Here is a 23,727-nt window from a genome sequence, read left to right on the forward strand (position 1 = left end):
CCAGTGGGGAAACACTTCTCTTACTTGAAATGTGTCCATGCATTTCACATCTGGGTGTGTGCAGGGGCCTGCTTCCACCCAACGTGAAAATGTGCAGAACACCACTATTAAGTTTCGTGCTCCATTGCACCTTTCTCCCATGTCTGCATAGTCAATATGCAGTCACGGAATGGCCCAATGGGGCAGGGCAGTGTTCCTCTTAGTGTTCTTAACATCATCCCTGAATTATATGTTTGGCATGTTGTACACTTAATTACCATTTTGGACACATGTTCGTGCAATCCTGGCACAAACCAATGTTTTTGTATTTCTGTAGCTAATTGTTGCTTTGCATTGTGGGCTGGGAAGTGGAGCTGTTGAATGCAATTTCTAGGAGCTTTACTGACATCACTACTTTAACTGTGTTATTTTGTATCCATAAGGGGTCTGTGGATGACTCGCTACATCCCCTTTTTCCCCATAACTCGTTCTCCTCGGGTGGCGCTCCTTGCTGCAGCTCAATTATTTGAGATATTGGCATTGAGTTATATCCCTCACCTTGCTATTATAAAATACATTCTCCTGACATTTCTTTTTTGAGATAGGCTGCTTCTTTTCCAGCAGCATCCGCTGCTGTGTTTCCTAGTGAGGTGACGTCACTATTGTTCGTGTGGGCTTGGCACTTGACCAGGGCTACCACTGTAGGTTCCTTTAGAGCCTCTATCAATTCCATCAGTAGTTCTGCATGCTGTACAGGGGACCCGCCTGCTCTCCTGAATCCTCTTCTCCCCCACTGTGCTAGTCCCCCATGCACTGTGGTTGTCATGTATGCAGAGTCGGCATATATTTTTACAATTAGGCTGCTTGTGCTGAGAAATGTGCAGGCAGTCTTTTTTTTTTACAATCACCTCGTATTCCCCCTCCTCTAGTCGCACCACTGCTGCCCTGACATGCCTTTCGCATGGCGATCACAGTTTATCACAGTTTATTGATGCTGACCCATCTACGAAGTATTCCTCACCCGCTGAGAGAGCATTTTTAGATGTTGTGGGTGTGTCTAAATCTTCCCCCTTGTATGTTGCGCAATCATGATTTTGTATGTCTTCCACTGTGCAGGCTTCTGTGATAAATAAGGCTGGGTTTACTGTCTTGCATCGTACTATGTGTATGTTTGCACTAGACAAAATAATTTCATATGCCGTAGCTCTCTGGGCTTTTAGTGTACTTTTTGATCTCTCAAGTATTGCAATAATTGAGTGCTCCATGACAAGGGTTACTGAGCATCCCATCATAATCGTGGCACTTTTTTCAATGGCGAACACTGCGGCTGCGAGAGCTTGATCGCAGGTGAATTGTCCTTGCATAACTGCATCAAAGATGCCACTGTAATATGCCTGAGGTTTGTGGCCTAGCGATTTTTTTTGCGTTAGCACTGCAGTCATTAATGTTCCATTGCAGTGTGAAAACAAGTACAATTTGTGATCATAATCTGGTGTCGCTAGGACGGGTGCTGTGGAAATTAGTTATTTTAGCATTTCAAAGGCAGTATGCATTTCTTGTGTCCATATTAACACGGTATGTTCTCTCTGTGCCTCCTTGAGTGCATGGAGTAAGCGTTTTGTGTATGAGGCATAGTCTAATATCCAGGGGCAGCAGTAATTGCACATGCAGAGGATTTTTTGCATTTCCTTTACTGTTTTGGGTTCATTCACTGTCCGTACCGCTGCTGCCCTATTAGGTATTATCTGTTTGCCATCTTTCGATATCAGTTGACCCAGATATAGTACTTCTGTTAGACAGTACTGCAATATCTGCTTGTCCACCTTGTATTCCTAATGTGCTAACAAAGTGAGTAGTGCTATCAAGTCTTTTCTGCTTGCTTCCTCATTCACACCACAGACCAACAAGTAATCCACATACTGAATAATGGTGCTCTGAATATCAACATCCTCATGTAATATCCTGTTAAAAATGCTCAGGATTTCGCAATATCCCTGGGGCAGCCTGCAATGTGTGTACTGTTTCCCGCCCAGGTTTAAATGCTGTCAGGTATTGTGATTCAAGGTCTAGTGGTACTGAAAAAAGGCCCTTTTCAAGTCCACCACTGTGAAGTGCGTTGCTGTTTTTGGAATGCTGCACAAAATTGATGCAGGATTTGGGACAAGTGGGAATTCCTTCTCTATTATGTCATTGAGAGGGCGTAAGTCCGGTATCATCCTCCAAGACCCTCCATTTGCCTTTTTAATTGGGTAAAAACAAGTATTTCAAGGCGAATTTGATGGTACAATGGTCCCCTGCTATAGTAGTGCATGTATTATTTCTTTTATCCCCTCTTCTGCTTCCCTTGACAGGGGGTATTGTTTCACATGGGACAGTAATGCTCTGGCTTTGAGTTTAATTTTTACAGGGGTCAATTCTCGCATCAGCCCTATATCATAGGGGCCTATAGTCCACAACATTGGTGGCACTTGGTGCATGTCTTCGCTAAAGTACCCTGGCGATGTGCTGATGATGGCCATGAGGGGGATAGGTACCTGTCTGTGTTGGATCATTATCTCACAGGGGATTGTTATTTCCATAATTATTTCCCCGTCAGTGTCTGCATCTGTAAACAAGTCTTCATCCAAAACATCTTGTAATGCTATATCGGCATTTATACATAACACTGTTCGCCACTCACATCCATGCTCATCCATGATTTGACACCTGCACTCCATGTAAGTCTATAGACATTACTGATCCTGCCACTATTTCTGGGGGTGCTACGGGACGGAACACAAATCTGGATGGCACTCGTGGTGGGTGAGTTCGGGCACAACATGCGCCAACACTTTTACTTCCTGAATGAACATATCTGGATCAATTGGTACCCCACACACTTGTTGTGCCGTGGCCTGTGTGTGTATCATTAACATGGAACACATGGCACATATTCCTGGTGTTGAGCACACTATTCCTCTCTCTGTAAAATATATGCTCATGTTTAACTTGCTAAGGAGGTCCCTCCCTAGTAAGTTTATTGGCGAGTCATCATAATACAATAGGGGCGCTCGCACTGTCTTCCCTCCTACTGTTACATCCAATTCTTCTGTGTACAGAACCTCGACTACGACCCCAGAAAACCCCTGCGTCTCCATTTTATGATTTGACAACGGAAACCGGCCTTCTCTTAGGCATAATTTTTCCCCTCCTGAATTCACCATGAAAAGGAATTGTTTGTTCCCTATCTCCACCCCCACCAGTGGTTCCTCGGCTGCATTGAGGGTCGTTGATAGTACCGGACACGCAAGTGCTCTCTGTGGGCTGTCCTCTGTTGAGTATCTTGTGTTTTCATTCATTGTCGAAAACATTACCTACTGCCACTGCTGTTCCTCTGAAAGGTGCTGGTGTCCTACATACCCATACCCACCCCCTCTGGACCCTCTTTACCTACCTCGTCCTCCTCTCCCATTCCTCCCTTGCCACTGGGCTCCTCCATATTGTTCTTCACCAGCCCATTGCTCCTGTCCGTTTCCAGTCCAGTTCACTGCCATTCTCGCCTGTATAGCTATTGGCCCTTCCTCCTCCTCCCTTATTAAGCCTCATCTGCCAGTCTCCTTTGGGATACCTCCCTTTCTCTTTTTTTGATCCTTTTAAAATGGTGCACTATAATGCTCTGTATCTCTGTTCAGCCTTTGGCTTCTATCCCAGCTATATTATCAAGAGCCTTCTGCACCTCCTTCGGGAGCCCTCTTTTAATTATAAAATAGAACAGGGAGGTGGATTGGTCCCAAGCCGTGCCCGTCTCTGTTCTCCACATCTCTTGCACCCAAATAATGTAAGCAGTCGTATCTTCCTCCTCCCCCATTGTGCACTGCATCACAGACTGTAAATCTGGTGTATCTGGGAAAGGCTCGCTCAATGCATCCCATACTCTTGCCCTCACTGTATTGAATGATGCCCCATCATGGTGATCACAATCTAGTATTATTCCAGGGAATCTTGCCTTTGCCCACCCCCTGTTAGCCTGGTCACCTACCGCAGATACTAGCAGGCTTTGGACATTGCTGATCGCTAGGGGGTTCCCTGCAGTATTTTTCTCGAAGGCATAAATCCACTTACTTGCTAATCCCGAGAGCGGGGGTAATGTCTTTAGCAAATTTGCTTGGTCCATTTGGGCCCAAGGGACATGATTGGACCTTCCTGCCCCTATGTGTATTAATGGTAGTTGTAATTTGCTCTTTGTCCTCCCTGTACTTACCTCTGATATCTTCTTCCCTAACACCGCAATTCTTCCTGTTCTTTTCCTTACCCTTCCTTGCCACTCGCCTTCCTTCACCCTCCTCAAGGGGGACTGTTCTATTCCTGATGGCCCTCCACCCATTGCACCCTCTAGTCTCCTTTCTTCTTCTTCTTGCTCCTCAATGGCACACCAGTATTCTTCCTCCCTATCTGATGCCGTGTCCCCACCTTCCGCACCCATCTGACTAGCCTCTTGGTCTATTTCTATTATTCTTGTGGGGGTGTCATTAATTCTGAACAGTATTTCTCCCATTTTCCAACCTTCTTCCATTGACCTATCAGGTGTTTGAAGCATTAGTGTCTGTTCTGTTCTAGGTGTGGGCGAGCAGATCTATTCGCATATACCTCTCAATCTTGCCAATTCTGTTCGGGCCACTGTTAATCTTGAGTCTAAGTCTTGGGTAAACTGTTCTATGTCTATGGTTGGGGTACTCACCTCTCCACTGCTCCTTGAAGATCATATGGGGGTGGTTCTGGGGCTGTTGGGGCTTTTGGTAGGGGTGCAGGGGGTGATGTGGGCTTTTACACATACACTATATCCCTCAGGTGGCACTGGCTTCAGCAGGAGCGGTACAGCCTTGCTACCCCTAGCCCTCTCTCCTTGTTTTCCCCTTCCCCATCACCACTACTTGTTGACAGCGGAGACATGCCCTGCCCTTTGTTTTTGTTCAGGGGTATTTCTTCAAACAGCCTCCACAAATCCAATATTTCTCTCCTGTTTTGGAGCTGTTTCCTTTGTACTTTACAAACAAGCATGTTGCTGCCATATCCAAAACACTTTTGTCGAACGACCCTCGCTTGGGGCCATACCTGTGGCAAACCTTCCCCTTTCAATTCTGTGATCCACTGATCATGGTATTTGTTCATTCTGTCTGCATACCCTTGCAAACTTTGACAGATGTGTGAAAGTTGTGTTTCTGAACCCATTTGTATTCTATCAATATAGTTCTCTCCTTTGTGGGTCAAATCAGGACAATAAATCAATAGGCTACACTACTTCACCATCTCTTATGTCACCCTTTGTGACAATACCTTTGATTAAACACAGTCTGTCACACGTTCTTTAGCAATGCATGTTTCAAATCACTTATGTAAGTAAGTACACTTTTTTGTTTTCATTAATTATTCACAAAAACCAGCGTGCAGCAGACATGAACAACATATATTATACACCACAGGACTTAAACATATCACATTCAACATTTAAACACAAATCCTCCCTACTTGTCCCTCTCCCCTCTTATAATATTCCCTCCTGGTACCCCAGCCCGCCCACCTATCCTAGTCCCTCATGGACTACCCCTCCTGTCTATGAGTGTCCCTTTACTAAAGAAAGAAGAAAAAGAAGAAGTGTTTCTAAATACTATTCCAAGTCCTCTCCTTATATATATAGGACTCCTACTGATTCCAATCATTTTCCTCATTATACCCTGTACTAGTCGAGATATACTATACGGCACCGCCTTCTACCCCCTCACGGAGCTAGGTTCCCGTACCTCTTTTCACCTCGTAATCTCCTTAGCTGTCCTAATGGCCATATGCAGAAAGAAAAGATTAGAGTTAAAACAATAATTCCCCCTATATTATGTGAACCTTCTCCCCTCTATGTTCACTCCGTTCAATCCCACATGTCCTTTCATCTGACTCCCTGTACTAATGTTTCTCTCCCCCCTACTGTCTTTTAATGTCGCTCGCACTTGAAAATCATGTGTCCATCTTGATTCGAGATCCTCTGGACCCACTCTGTCAAGGCGCTGACCCACACTCAATTTCCGCACCCGGCTCTGGCAAGCGGTACAGTGAGTATTTGCAAAGCCAGGACCTGTTGACCCTCTCGTCCTATTGCGTGCACACGTCTAAGGGGTACTGGTTTCCGTAGGTGGGCAGCTCTTGAGGGGGCGTGCCCAGGGTCTCTGCTGTGGCCGAGCGACATCTCGTGTCAGAAGGAACAGAAAGAACACTATAACGTCCAGGGGTCACCAAATGAAAAGGAGGAGTCCCCAAAATACAATACAAACTCCACAATGAGAGTCAATAACGGACACACCCGAGGAGGGAATGAGACTAAGACCAAGTGCGGGTGAAGTTAAGAGATAAAGTTTATCTAAATCAAATAGGGCACGCAGAGGACTCTGCATACTCGGAGAGCGCTCTGCCAAACATTACATTGACATTGCATTAAAAAGGGTTACAGCGTCATTAGTGACAAAACATATACAGTACAAAAGTTACATTTCGATTGGTGGAGCCACAGGTCCAGTATATCTCCTTATGGGCTGCTCCCTTGTCATCAATGACATCACAAATGTCAGTGATGTCATCAATGACATCACAAATGTCATTGATGACATCACTGATGACATAACATGTACATTTACTTTTCATGAAAACTCTGTAGAAGGTATTCTTATTATAATGTTCATCAAAAAGTGTCAAGGATCATTGGAATAAATATCAAGTACTAATTAGTGCATTAATGCAATGCACTGATATAAATAGCATTCTATTATGAAGTTCTATCCAGTATAGTAAGGTACTCATGTAGAAACATAGACATTGTGTGCAGCATACATGATGGAGGAGCAATATTCATACGCTTGCCATGTTGAATAGTGAAATGATAGCTGTTTTCTTATTAGAGTTTTGTGTACTGTGAAACATGTGATAAGTAGGTAATAAAACCCACTTACTACATAATTGCATTATTTTAGGCAAAACACAAAGAGACAACAACACATACAAATATGATACAGGGAAAGTGAACTCAGCAAAAAAGCAGCAGTAGTACCAGAAAGTGTTCATAACCTAACTGATTACCTTTATGCAGAGAAATGATTGCTCTGTTTCAAAGCTGATACTTGCCCTATGCAAATGTATCACATGTTTTGAATGGACCCTAAGGGAATTACTGTAAGAACAGAAGGATAAGTCTACAAATATAGTACCTTTTCAACTTTTAATACCTGACTGTTTCTGAAGAAAACCATGTGGCCTAGATATGTCAGTAAAGGAAAAAAGGGCGAGCCAGGCATGTGATGTCATCAGTGATGTCGTCAATGACATTTGTGATGTCATCTTTGATGTCCTGGAGTTAGTCTTAGCAGTGCACAGTGGTGGCGTGAGTTATGGTTGCTTAGCTTACCTTACCTGGCACATTTCAAGGGTTTTTCGGTTTTACGTGGAACCATAACATTCCATTAACAAAGTTTTTTAGTGAATTTGATATATTTTTAGTAGCGCAACTTAACCATGACGTCCCTTTAACAAAGTTTTTTTAGTGAACTTCATAGGTTTTTAGTAGTGGCACGTTACCATAATGTAAATGAACATCGGACTTCATTTCTCACCTTGCAGAGAATGCCACATGACCAGAACCGGCCTTAGGGGGGGCGAGCCGGCCGACCGGCCGGGGCGCCGTGCTCCCCAGGGCGCAATTAGCCCCCTGCCACACCAGCTCCGGGGACTCTTTCAATGGCCCAGTAAAGCTAGCATAGCGGCAGAAGGCACAGCAGGCGGGCGCATTCAATGTCAATCGGGTGCTTAGCACCGATTGACACCAAATGCGCCCCTCTGCTGCAGGCGCCTTAACCAAGAAAAGGGACTGTTAGCCCCACGCCAGCTCGGGGGAGTCTTTGAATGGCTCCCTCGAGCTGGCTTAGTGGCGGCAGGCGCCTCATTGTTGGTGAATGCGTCAGCGACAGCGGAGCACATTTAGGAACAATAGGGTGCTAATGCACCCTATTAATATAATTATCTGCTTGCCAGAGCAAGGAGATTTAAAAAAAAAAATACACTCCGTAGCCACGGCCCCTGTTGACCAGGAGCACGCAGGGAGGGGGGGCGCCAATTCGCCCAGGGCGCTGCTGCCCCTAAAGCCGGCCCAGCACATGACCACACACGCACAACATTTTTCCCCGTCCGCCTAGCCCCCCATATTACTGTTTGGTGCCTCTTTGCTCATTTCCGTCCACAACTTTCCTTCTTAGCTGTCCTTCCAAAATGAAAGCCATCCATAAACAAATTAAATGTTCCTGTAAGAACCACCTTTCACAGTTTAAGAATAGTAAAAAAAAAAATTGCATACAAAACAAAATCCTTTTCCAACATGGCCACCATAGAAAGGAAAGGTGGTTGTTCCATACATGGCCCCTCTTCGCTTTCCATGGCAGCCTGCAAATAGCACAAAGTAAACACTGTTAACATATTACCACCAGCTCTTTTTTCCTCCCTTTCAAATGTATCATAATGACGAACAACTTTACCACAAAGCCAGTCCCAGGTGAACATGGCCACTGTAATCCTATCTTTTCTCCCTTCTGGTCATGACCAGTAGCCACATTCTGCGGATAATGACCTTATACCATGACCCCGACATTCTGTCTACCCCTCAGTCAATAAACGTATACCGCAATGTTTTTAACTACATAACGAAACTTGTGTAATACGAAAACACTCCCACATCTCGTCACATAACCAACCCTAGTGATATTCAACACCTTTCTGGATGACGTTCCTCTCTGGCGTAGCAAAATGCGCCCATAAGCATCTACTTGCCGTGACGCAGAACCTGCAAATGAGCACACAGCGACGTAGAATGTAGCATGTTACATTTTGAAATAATAAACAGTTTTTGAAAGGAAAACATTAACAATTTTCAAAATTGTGAAGCACTTTAATTTCACAATAAACTGTCCGAGACCATCAGACTATTCCCATTCTCAAGGAAATAGTAACTTTGTTTGTTCCGTCGTCATCGTAAATGTTAATCGTGAGCCACACATTGATCTTTTCGCATACAAAAAGTATACGCTTTTGATAAAGCAAACGCTTCAGTCGCACAGTGATTTCCAAGACGTTGGCATGAACTTTGGACTACACCACCATAAAAAATGTTATGTTACTCCTAATGGGCAAACGTATGGACAAATGGGGCTGGCTCGGTCGTCCCACAGTATAGTCATGGTTAGGGAACCGGTCACGATGTTGGAATTGAAATAATATTATGCCTCCTATCGCAGTAAATTGAATGTGTATTGGCCTACGCCAAGTCGTCTAAAATATCATGTGAATAGACTCCGCGGCAAGGTCTTGACCTTAACGAAAAGGAATGTAAGTCGCCATCTTGGATTTAGCCGCCATTTTAGGTCCTCTTGTAAATGTGGAAGTCACCCTGAACATCAAAATTGAGGCTGAATGATATTCTGAGCGAGATTCTGGCCGTTGTGCCCTCCGCACACACGAATAATTAATATGCCTGCAGGCCACTTGTCGGGGTCGCGAACTGAGACCTTGCCCTATTGCTAACCTATGTGTAAATGAACAACTGTATCAGCGAAACTGATCAAAACGCATAAATTATAGGATTGACCTGGCAAGGAATTCTAGGCCTGATCCCAAGAATGGTTAACCCGCGAGAGGGTTGGCCAAAGGCTGGACAAAACATATAAAAGACCCAAATATTCCAATGTACGGTCTCTCTACTAATGCATCGAACCTTCGTTGAAGTTCGTTACGTTACTCTGAGAGGCGAATAGCTATCCGTTTGTCAATTGACTTTGGTAACTGTTGTAGCTTTTAAATAAAGCACTTGTATGTTCTTTGTAAGCTGTGTTGGTGTGTTTCCTTTGGGCTTCCCGGCCTCATAGCAATTTTTATGTTTTCACAACGAGTACATGAATTTGGTGTCCAAAGAACCAATCACTTGGCATCTGGAATCCATGCCAATCACAGTACGGCAGAATGTAGCTGTTCGGAAAACGTAACAGAAAATATGTATCAATACCCAACCTTTCGCAAACAATTGCAAAAAAAGACAAAAAGAACGTAGAAAGTGATACACAAATCGATGTGGTCATACATGACATTTTAAAGAAATAATAGCGTTGTACATGGGTGTACATGGGTGAACCTAATGATAGCATTCTCCATAACGTTAAAAAAAAATGGACAGCTACACAGAAAGATAGTACCTCAGTTATAATACCAAAATTATTGTTCTGGTAATAACAAATTAAAACTTGTTCCGGTGTAGAGTCATCAAAAGTAAACTTACACAATATTTACCGTCTCCATTGTCTTTGTTATAACCCAGACAGCGAGGTACTTGTAGCAAAGAATCTTCTTCAACTGATATTACATGTGTTTTACAAATGTTTTGAATACATAACCGTATCACATGGTATTTTTCCCAAACTTGCACTCCCTGCATTCTTACTGAATGTTTCCCTTTCGCTCAAGGTCAAAAAACAATTGACCCTTATGGGTTTCATTTGGATGCGTGGGCCTACTGAGCTCACAAACACAAAAGCAAAGCAAGTGACCTTCGCTCAGAATGCAAATACATTCTGACTTTTCAACAACATTTCTCAACACATTCATGAGAAGTGGTACTCCCATACACTTGCAAACCCGCTCTTTCCATTAATCACTGCAGGTGGCTCCACAGATTTCAAACTCTATGACGCTATTTACCGTATGACTTAGATGACAATAAAACACCACTTTTTGCCTTCCTGCTCCACATTCCATCCCAGCCTCATTAACCCTCACCTTCTGATACAATATTTCATAAGTTTGTGTTGTTTTATATGTGTTACCGACGATGTCCGCGTACACTAAAACACAAATAAAACATGGAGGGCGCAGCGACAGAATCTGACGCATTTCACGCCGTTCAACACCCAATCAGTGAATGTGCCAGATGTCCATGAACATGACGCTACGGATTAGCCAATCGGTATCTTGTCCATGGAGCGAACAGGGAAGTGTGTCCGTGGAGCGGACATAGATATCACACATTTTTTCAGACATACTTTTTGGTCGTTTTAAAGAAAAGTACTGGACGGATTGGCACCAAATATACAAAAGCACGCTTTCGGGACCAAGCTTTGGTGAAAATTCGTCCAGCCGTTTGGAATGTAGACGTGCGCAAACTTTTTCCCCCATTCAGTCTATGGGAAAAAATACATTTTGGGACCCCCCCTATAAGTTTTCCCCCCTGCACCAAACATCACCAAACTTTACAAAACAAATTCAGAGTGGCCCATATACTTTTTTTTGCAAAGTTTAGTGAGGATTCGTCCAGGGGGAGCGGAGTTATAAGCCGCCCAAAAAGTGCTCTTCCTATGGAAACAGCAACTTAACCATAACTACACGGCCACTACCGTTACTAGTTACAGAGGTCTAATACTGCTCAACATTGTTCTGGTTTCATCTGCCTTGTGGGCCACTCATAGTACATCATAACACATAATTCTTCTAACATCTAACATCTTGCATGCATATATATTATGTGGAGATAGTTGACCTGCATTGTGAGACAAGGGAATGTGAGCCCAAATATCTTGGGCCTCATTACACGGGCGGCGGTAAGGGTTAACGGTCACCGTTAATGGCAACGGTGACCATTAACCCTTACCGCCGTACTACGAGGTCCCTTTGCGGGTTGGAGGATTTAACGCCTGCTTCTTGCAGGCGTTAAAATCCAACCCGCTAAGGGACCTCGGAGCTAATTACGGCACCGCAAAATTGCGGTGCCGTAATTAGCGCCTTCCCCAGTCCCATAGAGCCCTATGGGGCAGAAATGGGAATGGGGAAGGGCAATGGCGGAAAGGGGATTTACCGCCCCTCCAACCTTGGAATGGGGCGGTAAATCCCCTTTCCGCCAAGGCGGTGCCGGTATTTTACCGGCATGAGCCATGGCGCTATTAGCTCACCATGGCTCACCGCCTACCGTGTAATGAGGCCCCTTATCTTCTATAATCAGTTGGCGCACACATTCACAAAACATTCTTTTAGATGCCATGAAAGCAGTGTTATCATAGTTTATTACAGGATAGGATATATGGTCAAACGCATGATTAGTACCAGGGGTGAAACTGGGAGGCACACAGTCATGGGACATGCATCTGCCACATCAATGAAAAGTGTGAGGCTAGGGGTTGTGCGAGTCATATGTCTTCTGGGTAGGGTATGCGACTATGGAGGCAGGTTTGTGGAGATTAATGGTGTTTTCCAGGACCAGGCTCTAGCCCGGTCACTCACAGGGCAGTGAGGTAAAGAGGAAGGCGAGAGATACTCTAGGTAATTCATAGAAATTCGCGCACAAGTGGCGAATGCGGCTTGCGCACAGTATGCGCGTGCGAATGTCTGCACCAGCCGCGTGCGCTAAAATCAATTTGCACGCACAGCGTATTCATGGATTTTAGCCTCCAAAACCAGCCGTGGTGCAGAGTGGTGCAGCGACCCTGCAGCAGTGCCAGTTACGCCCCCAAGAACGCCCTCACGCAAGGAAAAGCCATCAAAATCCCCAATCCAGCGCAAAGTGCTGTGCTAACCGTGGACCAGTTTACAGGTCTGCCAAACAGCAAACGCCAAGCGGGGAACATGTATTACTGGGGTTCGCCTGAAGTTTCACACGCGAAAGGGCCTGTGCGAGTGGGGTACGTGTATAACTGGGGTTCGCGTGAAGTTTCACACGCGATTGGAGCAGGGTACGTGTATTACGGAGGTTCACAGGAAGTTTCACACGCGAAAGGGCCTGTGCGAGTGGGGTATGTGTATAACTGGGGTTTGCGGGAAGTTTCACACGCGATAGGCCCTGTGCAAGCGGGGTACGTGTATTACTGGGGTTCGTGGGAAGTTTCACACGCGATTGGAGCAGGGTACGTGCATTAGGGGGTTCGCAGGAAGTTTCACATGCGAAAGGGCATGTGCTAGTGGGGTACATGTATAACTGGGGTTCGCGGGAAGTTTCACACGTGATTGGAACAGGGTATGTGTATTACGGGGATTCGTGGGAAGTCTCACACGCGATTGGAGCAGGGTATGTGTATTACGGGGGTTCGCGGGAAGTTTCACACACGAAAGGGCCTGTGCGAGTGGGGTACGTGTATAACTGGGTTCGCGGGAAGTCTCACACGCAATTTCAGCAGGGTACTTGTATTACGGGGGTGCGCGGGAAGTTTTACATGCAAAAGGGCCCTGTGCGAGTGGGGTACGTGTATTCCTGGGGTTCACGATACGTCACAGACGCGCTTACACGCTAAGTGCCTTTGGTCCAATGAAATCGCGTACGTGTGCTGACCCACTTATGCGCTAAGGGCCTTTCCTCGAATTACACACTGACGTGCAATTGTTTCACGTGCCAAATCACTCCGTATCAAGCTGGCCACGCATACACACACTGAAGACCACGCTCCTGCCCTGAAGGCCATTTTCTTGCCCTCCAGATCCCCGAGCACTTTCCCACCTGCCATCTGCTGCTGCCTGACTGTCTGCTGCCCACATGCCCTGCTATTTGGTGCCTGCACATCAGCCATCTGCAGGGGTCCAGTTGCTGTGTCCACCCCTGCTGGAACAGAAGACTCCCGACTGGGATACCATCGCTCCAGAGCCCAGCCCCAGGACCCAGTTGCCCACCCACTCCTGCCTCTGGGGTTGCCATGTCGGGCACATCTCCATCTGGCACCACTGGCAACCCCCAGCCAGAGAGGCAGAGGGCCACCAGCTTCACTGCCACCGAAGTTGGTGTCCTGGTGGAGCATGTCCTGGGGCATTATGATGTCCTCTTCGGAACATCACGCGCCAACAAGGAAGGACAGGAGAGGATCTGGGACAACGTAGTGGTTGCCATCAACGCAGAGGGGGTGGCAACACACAACATCAAGCACTTCAAGAAGCGCTGGGAGGACTTCAGGTCCAGGACCCTCCACAAGGCCCGGCGCCTCGCGGAGGGGGGCCGGGCATGCATGAGTAACATCCAGAAGAGGGTCCTGGAATGCGTAGGCCCAGCGCTCCACGCCCAGATCCTTCGGAGGCAGACTCTTCTGGAGTTGAGCGGTAAGTGGCCAAGCATTGATGAGTGAGACAGGGCATGTTGCAGTGTGCTGGTAGTCTCATGCTTGCCTGTATGCGTGGCATAGGCCATGTATGGATGTGTGTGTGCAGGGACATCATGGTCATGCATGTGAGACCAGTTATGTGTGAACCACATGGTTGGTGCATGTGTTTTAATGCAACATGGGGAGCTCTATGCGGAATGCACACATGAAAGCATGGCTGTCTCTGTTCCTGGACATGGAGGGGGGGTGAGGAATGGGTGCTGATGTCATGTACATGTATGGTGCACATGTGTGTGTGTGTGCCTGAGAAGTGTGTGTGACTTTGAAACGCCATGGATGCATGTGACTTTGAAGGCAACATCTTGGTTTACAGGGGCCCTTCTACATGGATGTTGATGTTGATTGCAGGTGCCAGGACTGTGTCTGCATGTGTGTTGTGTGCATTCACCCATGTGTTGTGGAATGACAGGATGGAAGTGACATTTCACAGTGCCACTCATGTGATATTTCTTCCTGTCTAGGGTATTTTGTACTGTACCCTGATGCTTGTGTTCTATGTCTCCCTCTACGCAGTGTCAAGTGAAGAAGAGGGCAGAGACGGTGCTGTGGAGCCAAGTGGCGGGATGCCTCCACTGGGTGGCGACGCAAGGCGCAGCCACCCTCCCAGGAATTACCATCATTCGGGAGCGAGGGGGCTGGTGCTGCGTCTGCCACAACGGCTGTGGCGGAAGGGCCGGGTGAGCCCCCACAGGGGCTTCCAATGGCGGAAGACGGTGTGGAGACATTCAGGTTGGTGCTCTCCACAGAGGAGGAGGAGCCCGCTACTGAGCCGCACATGGGGCCTGGTGGGGGTAGTACCACTGGTGCAAGTGGTGCAGTCCAGGGCCAGGGTGAGGAGGCAGCACAGGTCACCACGGAGGGGCCTGTGCATGTCGCTGTCCCTGACCCTGTGACTGCACCACCATGCACCAGTAGGGAGGCCCCGTCCCAGGCCCATCCGCAGGTAGGGGAGAGTGCCATGTCATCTGCCTCTCCACTACCTGTGGACGAGGTGTCCCACGAACGTATGGGCTCCGTCCTGGTTGGTGGGTTCCTACATGTGTCGCGCACTCTGGCGGACCTCTCCTCCTCTGTGGAGAATATGCGCCAGTAGTTCTCCACACCGTCTTCCGGCCCAGATTCCACCAGGGCCCCCTGTGGACCTGGCCCGACCAACACAGCTCACATCCCTGCCACAGTCGGGAGTTGGCGTCCCAGCAGGGGTGGACACCACAACTGGAGACCAGCTGATGGAGGATGTGCAGGCACCATCAGACACAGCACATGGACAGCAGCAGCAGGAGCAGGCTCTAGGTGGGAGCAATGATGGCTCGGAGCCATCAACATCGGAGGGGCAGGCATCAGCCAGAGGGCAGGAGGACCCAGGAATGGGAGTGTCTTCCATGTGGACCCGGTTGGGCCAGCAGATAGGTGCGGAGCGGCGGCGGGCGGAAGAGGCACGGCTCACCATGGTCAGGGCAGAGTTCTCCATGCGTCGGGATTTGAGGCGGGGAGAGTGCCTCGAGGCAACTCGCAGGGAGTTGCAACAGGCCATGAGTGCCTCCCTGTGAGACCTCGGAGCCAGGACAGAAGCCCGCCTCTGGCAAATAGACATGGAGTTCGATGATGCCCTGGCCTGGGACACCACAGAGTGAGCCGCTAGACTTGCCCGCCGCCATTGTATATAGTTAGAGAGTGTTAGGTTTCCTTACATTTTTTCTTTATTTTGGTTGTACTTGGACAATGCACCCCGTTCTTTTATATAGTTTTTATTAGGTAGTATTTTTGATTTTGATAGGTTTCATTTCATCAGTTGGGCTCATGGACCCTGGATTGTTCATCTGTACATAGTTCACCATTGGATTGTTCTCTTTTTTTTATTTTCACCATGGAGCAATGATTTTTTCCCTTGGATTTGCTTTGTTGGACTGTGACTTTGGACACCATTTCTTTTGGATTTCTTTGGATTATGATTTCTTGTTTTTTATTCTTTTACGGACATGCAGCTTTTCTTTTATTATTCCCATTGTTGTGTGTTGGATTTGTATTACATACATGTTGCGTTCAATGCATTTTGTTCTTCATACTTTGATGTGTGGTATTATCTCATTGGTTTCATGCATGTCATGATATGGGTTTTCACATTCACTTGCACCCATTGTGTGTGTGTGACGGACATGTGTTCACTTACATACTTGCCATTGGGGTTGTATCATGTAATTGCCTTTTCTATGTGGGTGGATCCAATAATTGGTTGGGTCTTTGGGCTGGGGAGGCTGGCCATAAGGGCCACGTATGAGGATCGTCATGACCTGGTGGCAGGGCGACATGAGTGGGACATGAGGGGGGCCTGCTGGCTGGTGCCCCTCAGTGCTGGGGGTGGTGGTGCAGGCGGACATGAGTGGGACATGAGTGGGGGCCTGCTGGCAGGTGCCCTGCACTGCTGGGGGGTGGGGGTGCAGGGAGACTTGAGTGGGACATGAGTGGGGGCCTGCTGGCAGGTACCCTGCACTGCTGGGGGGTGGGGGTGCAGGGGGACATGAGTGGGGGACTGCTGGCAGGTGTTCTGCACTGCTGGGGGTGGGGGTGCAAGGGGACATGAATGGGACACGAGTGGGGGCCTGCTGGCAGGTACCCTGCACTGCTGCGGGGTGGGGGTGCAGGGGGACATGAGTGGGGGCCTGCTGGCAGGTGCCCTGCACTGCTGTGGGGTGGGGGGGCAAGGGGACATGAGTGGGACATGAGTGGGGGCCTGCTGGCAGGTGCCCCTCAGTACTCCCTGTTACCTCTGACAGCTCTTTTCTGAATTTTTGTTGGGCCTGTTTTCTCAAACAGAGTTCACTTCTCCTTTTGTCCTGTCTCCTCAGACAGCGTACAATTCTTCTTTTGGCGGGGGTGTTGCACACGCGTGTATTTTTCATGATCTTTTTTCAGGCAGACGGTGAGTTCCGCACGTACTTAGCAACTGTGCTTGCCCCGTGTGTCGTGTTCCCCTTCAGAGGTCATTGTAGGCTGCGTGTATTACACGTATGCTTAGTTTTGTGTTTCTGGGTGCCACAGCGTAGTGCGGGTTCATTTTTTCATGCACGTGGTCTACGAGGGGTTGCGTGCACATTCATTCTTGATTTTGGGCTGCCTGTGTGTTGCGTGACCTGTCATCTTCCCCCAGGGGTCACAGACAGCCTTGTTAGAGCACTAGGGTACAAATTCCATCTGGTATCCTAACCCTTTGACCCCCAATTGCCCAGGACAATAGTTTACTGCAACTCCCATACGCACAACAACATCAGTGCCATGGTTGGGAGGCGACCAAGCGGCAAAAGTGGTCGACCTTCAAAAGGTGGGCGTGGTGGGTGCGGTAGGGGATGTGGCCGGGATTTGCAGGGTGCCCCTATACCCCCATGTGTGGAGGAACAATCAGGGACACCCATGCCCCCCTCCCATGGTTGAGGGAAACGTGGCTGACACCATCCCAGCGCAGCCCCTGTTGGACCAGCCCATTGTGGCACCTGACCTGGCACAGGATGACTCCCTGGCTGACTTCCAGGTCAGCAAGTCCAGGCCACGTGTGGCGGTGCAAGTTGTTGTCACCAAGTGTTAGGGAGAATTTTCTGTTTAGGCTGAATTTCCTAACCTAATGAGTCCCCCAGCAGCTTTGCTGGATTTCTGGAGTTTGTTTTTTTCCATCCTGCCAAGAGTGAGACTCTTTTCTCCCACTCTTGGACATGAATGTGGTTAATTCCTTTGAATGTCAATGTGTTCTATGGGCTATGCGGTCTTTTACTCCATAGGGTCTCATGTGTTTTGCTATGTGTGTTACACCGCACCCTCCGTGCCGTAACACTGGGGTGTCCTAGAGGATCCCCCACCATAGACTCCATACCCTGGGACTAACTACTGTCTCCCAGGGCATGTAAAGTCACCATTGGCTTTACTAGACCTAAATTTACTAACAGAACTAGTACAAACCATACTATTGTGGACATACTGGTAGGGGTAATTCGATTACTCCTGGGTCTGTTGTTCGAGGGGGCACTGTCCGGTCCCCCCTCGTCGAGTTTTGGCTGGTTGCAGTGGAAACTACTTGTTATATTCAACCCCGAATATAATTCTATGGGATTCATCCCATTGTTGGGGGCTAATACTTTTTCCTGTTAGTCTCTAACATACCGCCGGTTTATTTGTCTCAAATAAATCTACCGGTTGGTAATTTCTGCCAGAATTCGGTTTTTAAAATGGCATCTGTGTTCGCCTCTGTAACTCCGAACCAAAGGTTGAGCCCTTTGTTCCACTTTTGGCGGGCTTCTGCACAGAAGCCCTCCAAAGTGGTGCCATTCTGTCTGGGTACCACAGGGGGTGTGGGAGGGGCTTTAGGCACCCTGGACTGAGTTGCCTTGCCAACTCAAGTCGCACTCTGGTGTGATTGGCCCAAGTGGTGAGCCACCCCGCTCACCACTTAGCGTGTTTTGATTGACAGCTAGGCTGAATGAATGGGGGTTTTCTGCATAAAAGCAGGGCTTTTGGGACTGGATATTCAGAAGTCGCCACAGTACCTAAGAATCCGACGAGGGTAAAGCTTAGCCGACCTGCAACGACGACACCTCCGGTGGAGCCCTGCTGAACCATCTCACAACTTCCCAACGACAGAGGAGATCTCCCGGCTGGAGAGTCTTCTTCCCCTGACTGGTGGGAACAACCAGTCCCTTTGCTTTTTCTTCGCTTCCAGGACGTAGTGGTCGAATTGCCCGTGCTGAGCCCCCCGGCAACCGGATAGCCACTAACAACTGCACCGTGACCAAAAGGTGGTGCCTTGTGACGGAGTACTCCGCAGCTGGTCTCTTCCCTCGTGGTGCAACGATCTTCAACTTTCCTTCGACGACGAGACCATCTCATCTCTTGGCAAAGCCCCATTTTGCATCCACCACCAGGAACAACTGGCCCCGTCGGAGCTGTCTCTGCACTTACAAGGTACCGTGTCAGCCTGGCTTCCCTTGTGACAGTTAGCGTGAGGTCTCTTAAATCCTTACCTTTCCTTTGGGTCGCCTCCAGACCTTCTTAACTTTCGTTCTAAACTGGTCCAACCTTTCTGCGTCAATTTGCTACAAAGACTCGAAGTGCATTTCCACTGTGATACTTGTTGGGACATATCACCTTGCCTCTCTCCGAGTGGGCCTGGCCTCTGACTTTGTGATCGACAGTAGACCTTGCCTTATAGCATTTGCTTCGAAAAAGTGTTGGTACCGAGTTGGTTTTCATACCCTGCCTTTTCTCTCCCGTTCTAACGAATATTAGAGTGCCATCTAGGTTAAAGCATTCACCTCTGTCTGCAAATAAGTGGTGCCGTTGAACCTAGACTTGTCGAAATATTGTTAGGGGATTGATATACTTATAGTAATTGTGATTGAAGTTGTTTGCCGTATTAGTGCCAGTGTGTTTTTCATAGATGTGTTTTTAAAATAAATAATTATATATCTTTACACCCAAGCTCTGTTCCGTGTCTGCTTGTTCTACTGTGTAAATTGCCCTATCTTGTATACTCCACATACTGTCTAACTCTTCTTGAGGGAAGTCTGACTGCTCAGCCACAGCTACCAAGTGAATCTGTGTGGTACAGACAGCTACCAAGTGGGTTTACTGCCGAACACCTGTAGGCCTAAATCTTTTGCAGTGGTCCCAGAGGGAACTGCACAGGTTTCCGCTTAACATCAAGCCACGTGGATCTGGGGCAGCTATGTCATCTGCTGCCCCAAGTATGCAGGGTGGGGAAGCTGCAGGGGCAGCTGCAGCTCCATCCGCCCCAGCTCTGACTCTCCCAGCCAGGACAGTGTTAGTCCAGGTCCATCAAACTCACGTTCCCCCTGCCAACATTACCCTGCAACCAATGCCTGCATCAAGACCTATGGTCATTGTGCATTCCCACACTCTTACTACCCAGTCCACCGGTGACTCTGCCCCTACTGACCAGAGCGGCGTAAGCCACTCTGGCTCTGCTCCACCTTTAAAGAAGAGGAACAAGGGTGCTCTGGCACGACAGGCTGAGACCCCAGACACGGCTGCACACTCCGGTACCTCAAGGAAGCCTTGCTTTAATGATCCGGAACTTGATGCACTTGTGGCCTATGTGTCAGCACATAGTCGCAAAATGGTGGTGACTGCAGGGTGCAAGACCACACCTGGTCAACGTAGGCCACACTGGCAGACGATCGCAGACCGCATAAGTGCCCTTGGATTTGTGAGGCGCACAGCTGATGATTGCTACAAGCAGTGGAATGACCTGAAACGCAGAGCAAAGAACAAGCTGGCCTCAAATCATGCCGCTACTCTGGTGACTGGCGGTGGGTCTCCACAAGAGGACAACAAACTCACTGAACATGAGTCTGTTGTTGGGGCCTTCGTCACAGAGGAACAGATCCAAGGTGTGGGAGCACTACCTGATTATGATGCATTGTCCCGTGAGTGCCCATGCATGTGTGTGTAATGCATGTGAATGTTGTTTGGGTGACGGGTTCTGATTGAGTGCCAGGTGAGGGTGTGTGTTCCTGAGTGGTATGGGTCACCCATGTGCTTCATCCAAAACATTCAGCTGCCTTGGATTTGGGTGTGACAGTATCCCTTCTGCCCACAGTAGTAATTTAGCGCAACATTACGGCAGTTGCCCATGAAGTGGCATCTTGCAACAACATTGTTTGTATTTTTCAGTGTTCGTTCAGGCTGATTGTTTCAATTCTCCCACTTTTGCTACGCATTCCTCAGCCCTATTGTCACATTTGTGACATTCTTCTGTCATGGATGAACCCCACATTGGCACACATGTGTTACCTTGTTAGGTGAATGATTTGACCATTCAGGATGATTGAGTATTGGCCTGATCACATACATTTTTGGGGCCTGTTTGAATGTGGAACATGATAGTTGTTTCCTGTCATGTTGAAGTGCACAACCATTGATGTGTACATCGGCCTGCAATCACTGTATTTTTGTACAATCGATGTGTTGCAGTGTGTGGCACATGCCTATTTTGTCACACTATGTAGCATTTTTCATCTAGTCATGTCCATCTCACATGGATGGCTGACAATATTCATTCACTGACATGTGGATGTACTTGTGGAATGTACCATGGCTACGTTACATGCCATCTGTGTGATGGCATTTGTCATGTATGTGTATTGAACATGCCATTCACAGGCCAATGTGTTATGGCAGTGCTACCCAGCATGCAGCAAATGTGTTGCACTTCCATCTTGGTGTCATCAGTGTCTGCCTTTTGCCTCCCCTTCCAACTCAGTGACAGTGCATGCATGGGAGGGTTATAGTCATGTGGGACATGTGTAAATCATGTACTGGTTATGTAGCTTGTCAAGCCTATTTGTGTGCTATGGTGCTAATGCCTGTTTCCATTTTTTGTCTTTCATGTTTTTGCAGGGGATGACGCACTTGATGCTGTTGAGGTTGAGGAGATGGTGCAGACCCAGGAGGGATCTCAGGCACGACCGGGCACCAGCGGGGGACGTGGTGTGGTGGTGGGTGAGACCCCAATCTTGCTGCAGACCATTCTGTCCAAGGGTGTCTCTGGGTGCACCTCCCCAGACTTCTATTCAGGTGCTGATTCGGATGATGAGACCTATGAGGCGTCACAGGTAAGTGTTTCTGGCAGGGATTCTGTTCTGTCCAACCCACCTGCACCAGGGGTAGAACCCTCTATGGGGATGTCAGTGTTGGTAAGTCCACCTTTGGCGGTTACGGAGGCAGGGTCACACTCCACAACATCTGATCCTGTTCCTGGGCCAGCAGATCAGAGGGGAATGCAGTCCTGCAGCCTCAGGTAGTGCCGGCACAGCAAGGCACAGATCGCCTTGCCCCAAACAGGTGTGGTGCCCGCCGACGCGGTGGCCGTACGCCACCAGGCAATACCGCATGGGAACAATCCATGTACAGTATGGCAACCCAACAGGCAGCATCAGCTGAGATGATGGCTCAAGCAATGGAGAGGGTGGCCACTTCCATTGTCCCCCCTGAAAGGCAGATGGAGCAACTACAGCAGGCAACAGACTCCATTTGCCAATCACACAGGGAGGACATGTTGGCGTCCAACAGGGACAGATGGGCGGCACTGGAGACTCTACGCCAATCGATATCAATAGAGTCCCAGGGCCACAGGGAAGCCCTGAGGGTAGAATTCCATCACCTCAGGGAGACTCTTGTTGACCTTGAGGCTTCCACTAACTTGAGGACAGAACAGCAGCTGGAGCGGCTCACACGTTCGTCCACAGCTGAGATGCAGGAAACTCGGGAGGAGATCCGGGCATCATGTCAGGTGGTGCATGGGGATCTCCGCACTATAATCCTCCAGAACGAGACCTTCCACACCCGCATGCTTGCTGCCATGGAGGACCATACCAGGGCTTTGCGTGGGATGCCTCCCATAGCACCACCACCTCCTGTGGCAGCAGCAGAGGGTGATGAGAGCGACAGCAGCAGTTCTCCCACAATGGCATAGCCGTGCAGGCCATGAGCCCATGGAGGTGTTTTTTTTCCCAACATCCACACAGGTGGCTGTTGGTGCGCACCCTGTCCTCGGACCTCCTGGGTGGCCTCCGCCACCCCCAGACCCCACATGGCCATTTTGGATTTTTGATTTATTTATTTATTTATTTTCTTACAGTGTGTTGCTTTGTGTGGCTCCCGTGGGCATCCACTGCATTCCGAATGGGCACATGCAAGCTTGTCCTGAGTTTGGGTTAGATGGTTGGGTTCATGAGACACACACCCCTCCTGCTTCCCTTTTCCATTGGCTTGCAAAGGGTGTGCCCAAGTGACAGTGACTTACACAGTGACGTTGGACTCCCATGAGCTGTGTGGGCAGTCTGTAGTCAATACTGTGTACACATTCCTAGTGGATATTGTTGTTGTATTGTACACTGCACGGTGTATTGATCTGTGCTTGTGCATCCATGTCCTCCTCCTAATTTGCAGGTTCATTCCTCATGTCTTCACAAGGCTGTCTACTTTGGAGATGGAGTTCATGTTGTAAGCAGTGCACTTACACATTTGCGTGGCAGCAGCACTGTACAGTTGGAAGTGGTCGATGTGCTGGCATAATCAGGTTGTAAGACTACCACTACTTTAACTTAGTACTGTCATGTTTATGCTATTTTTGAGGTTGTGTAGCTGCATTGTATTGATGGTAAGTATTTGGTCATGTGTGTTGTTAGTTCTACATTACTGGGAGCATATTGTGTGTGGCCAGTTTCCATTAGGGACACTGTACTTTGTGACACTTGTCTCATGTTTTGGGGATTGCTTTGTTTGCTCTCACATAGCATGACATGCCATGGGGTGTTGGGTGGTGGTGCTGGGGAGGGGTTGGGTGACATTGAACTGTTGTCATGTTGTATTTTGCAAGGGGGTAATGAATTTAGCAGCATATAAGTGTGTCTTTTGATGACACAGCATTGGTGGTGTTTGTGTAGGTAGGGATGCACACAATGTAACACTTCCAGGTGACCAATCTCAGGTTGGTATGGTTGTGACAGTTGACTGTCCCTTATGTCATCATCATTGATTATCAGATGGTATGTGCCAG

The sequence above is a fragment of the Ambystoma mexicanum genome, chromosome 4p (genome assembly GCF_040938575.1).
Source record: "Ambystoma mexicanum isolate Mex_15411 chromosome 4p, UKY_AmexF1_1, whole genome shotgun sequence".
Lineage (NCBI taxonomy): Eukaryota > Metazoa > Chordata > Amphibia > Caudata > Ambystomatidae > Ambystoma > Ambystoma mexicanum.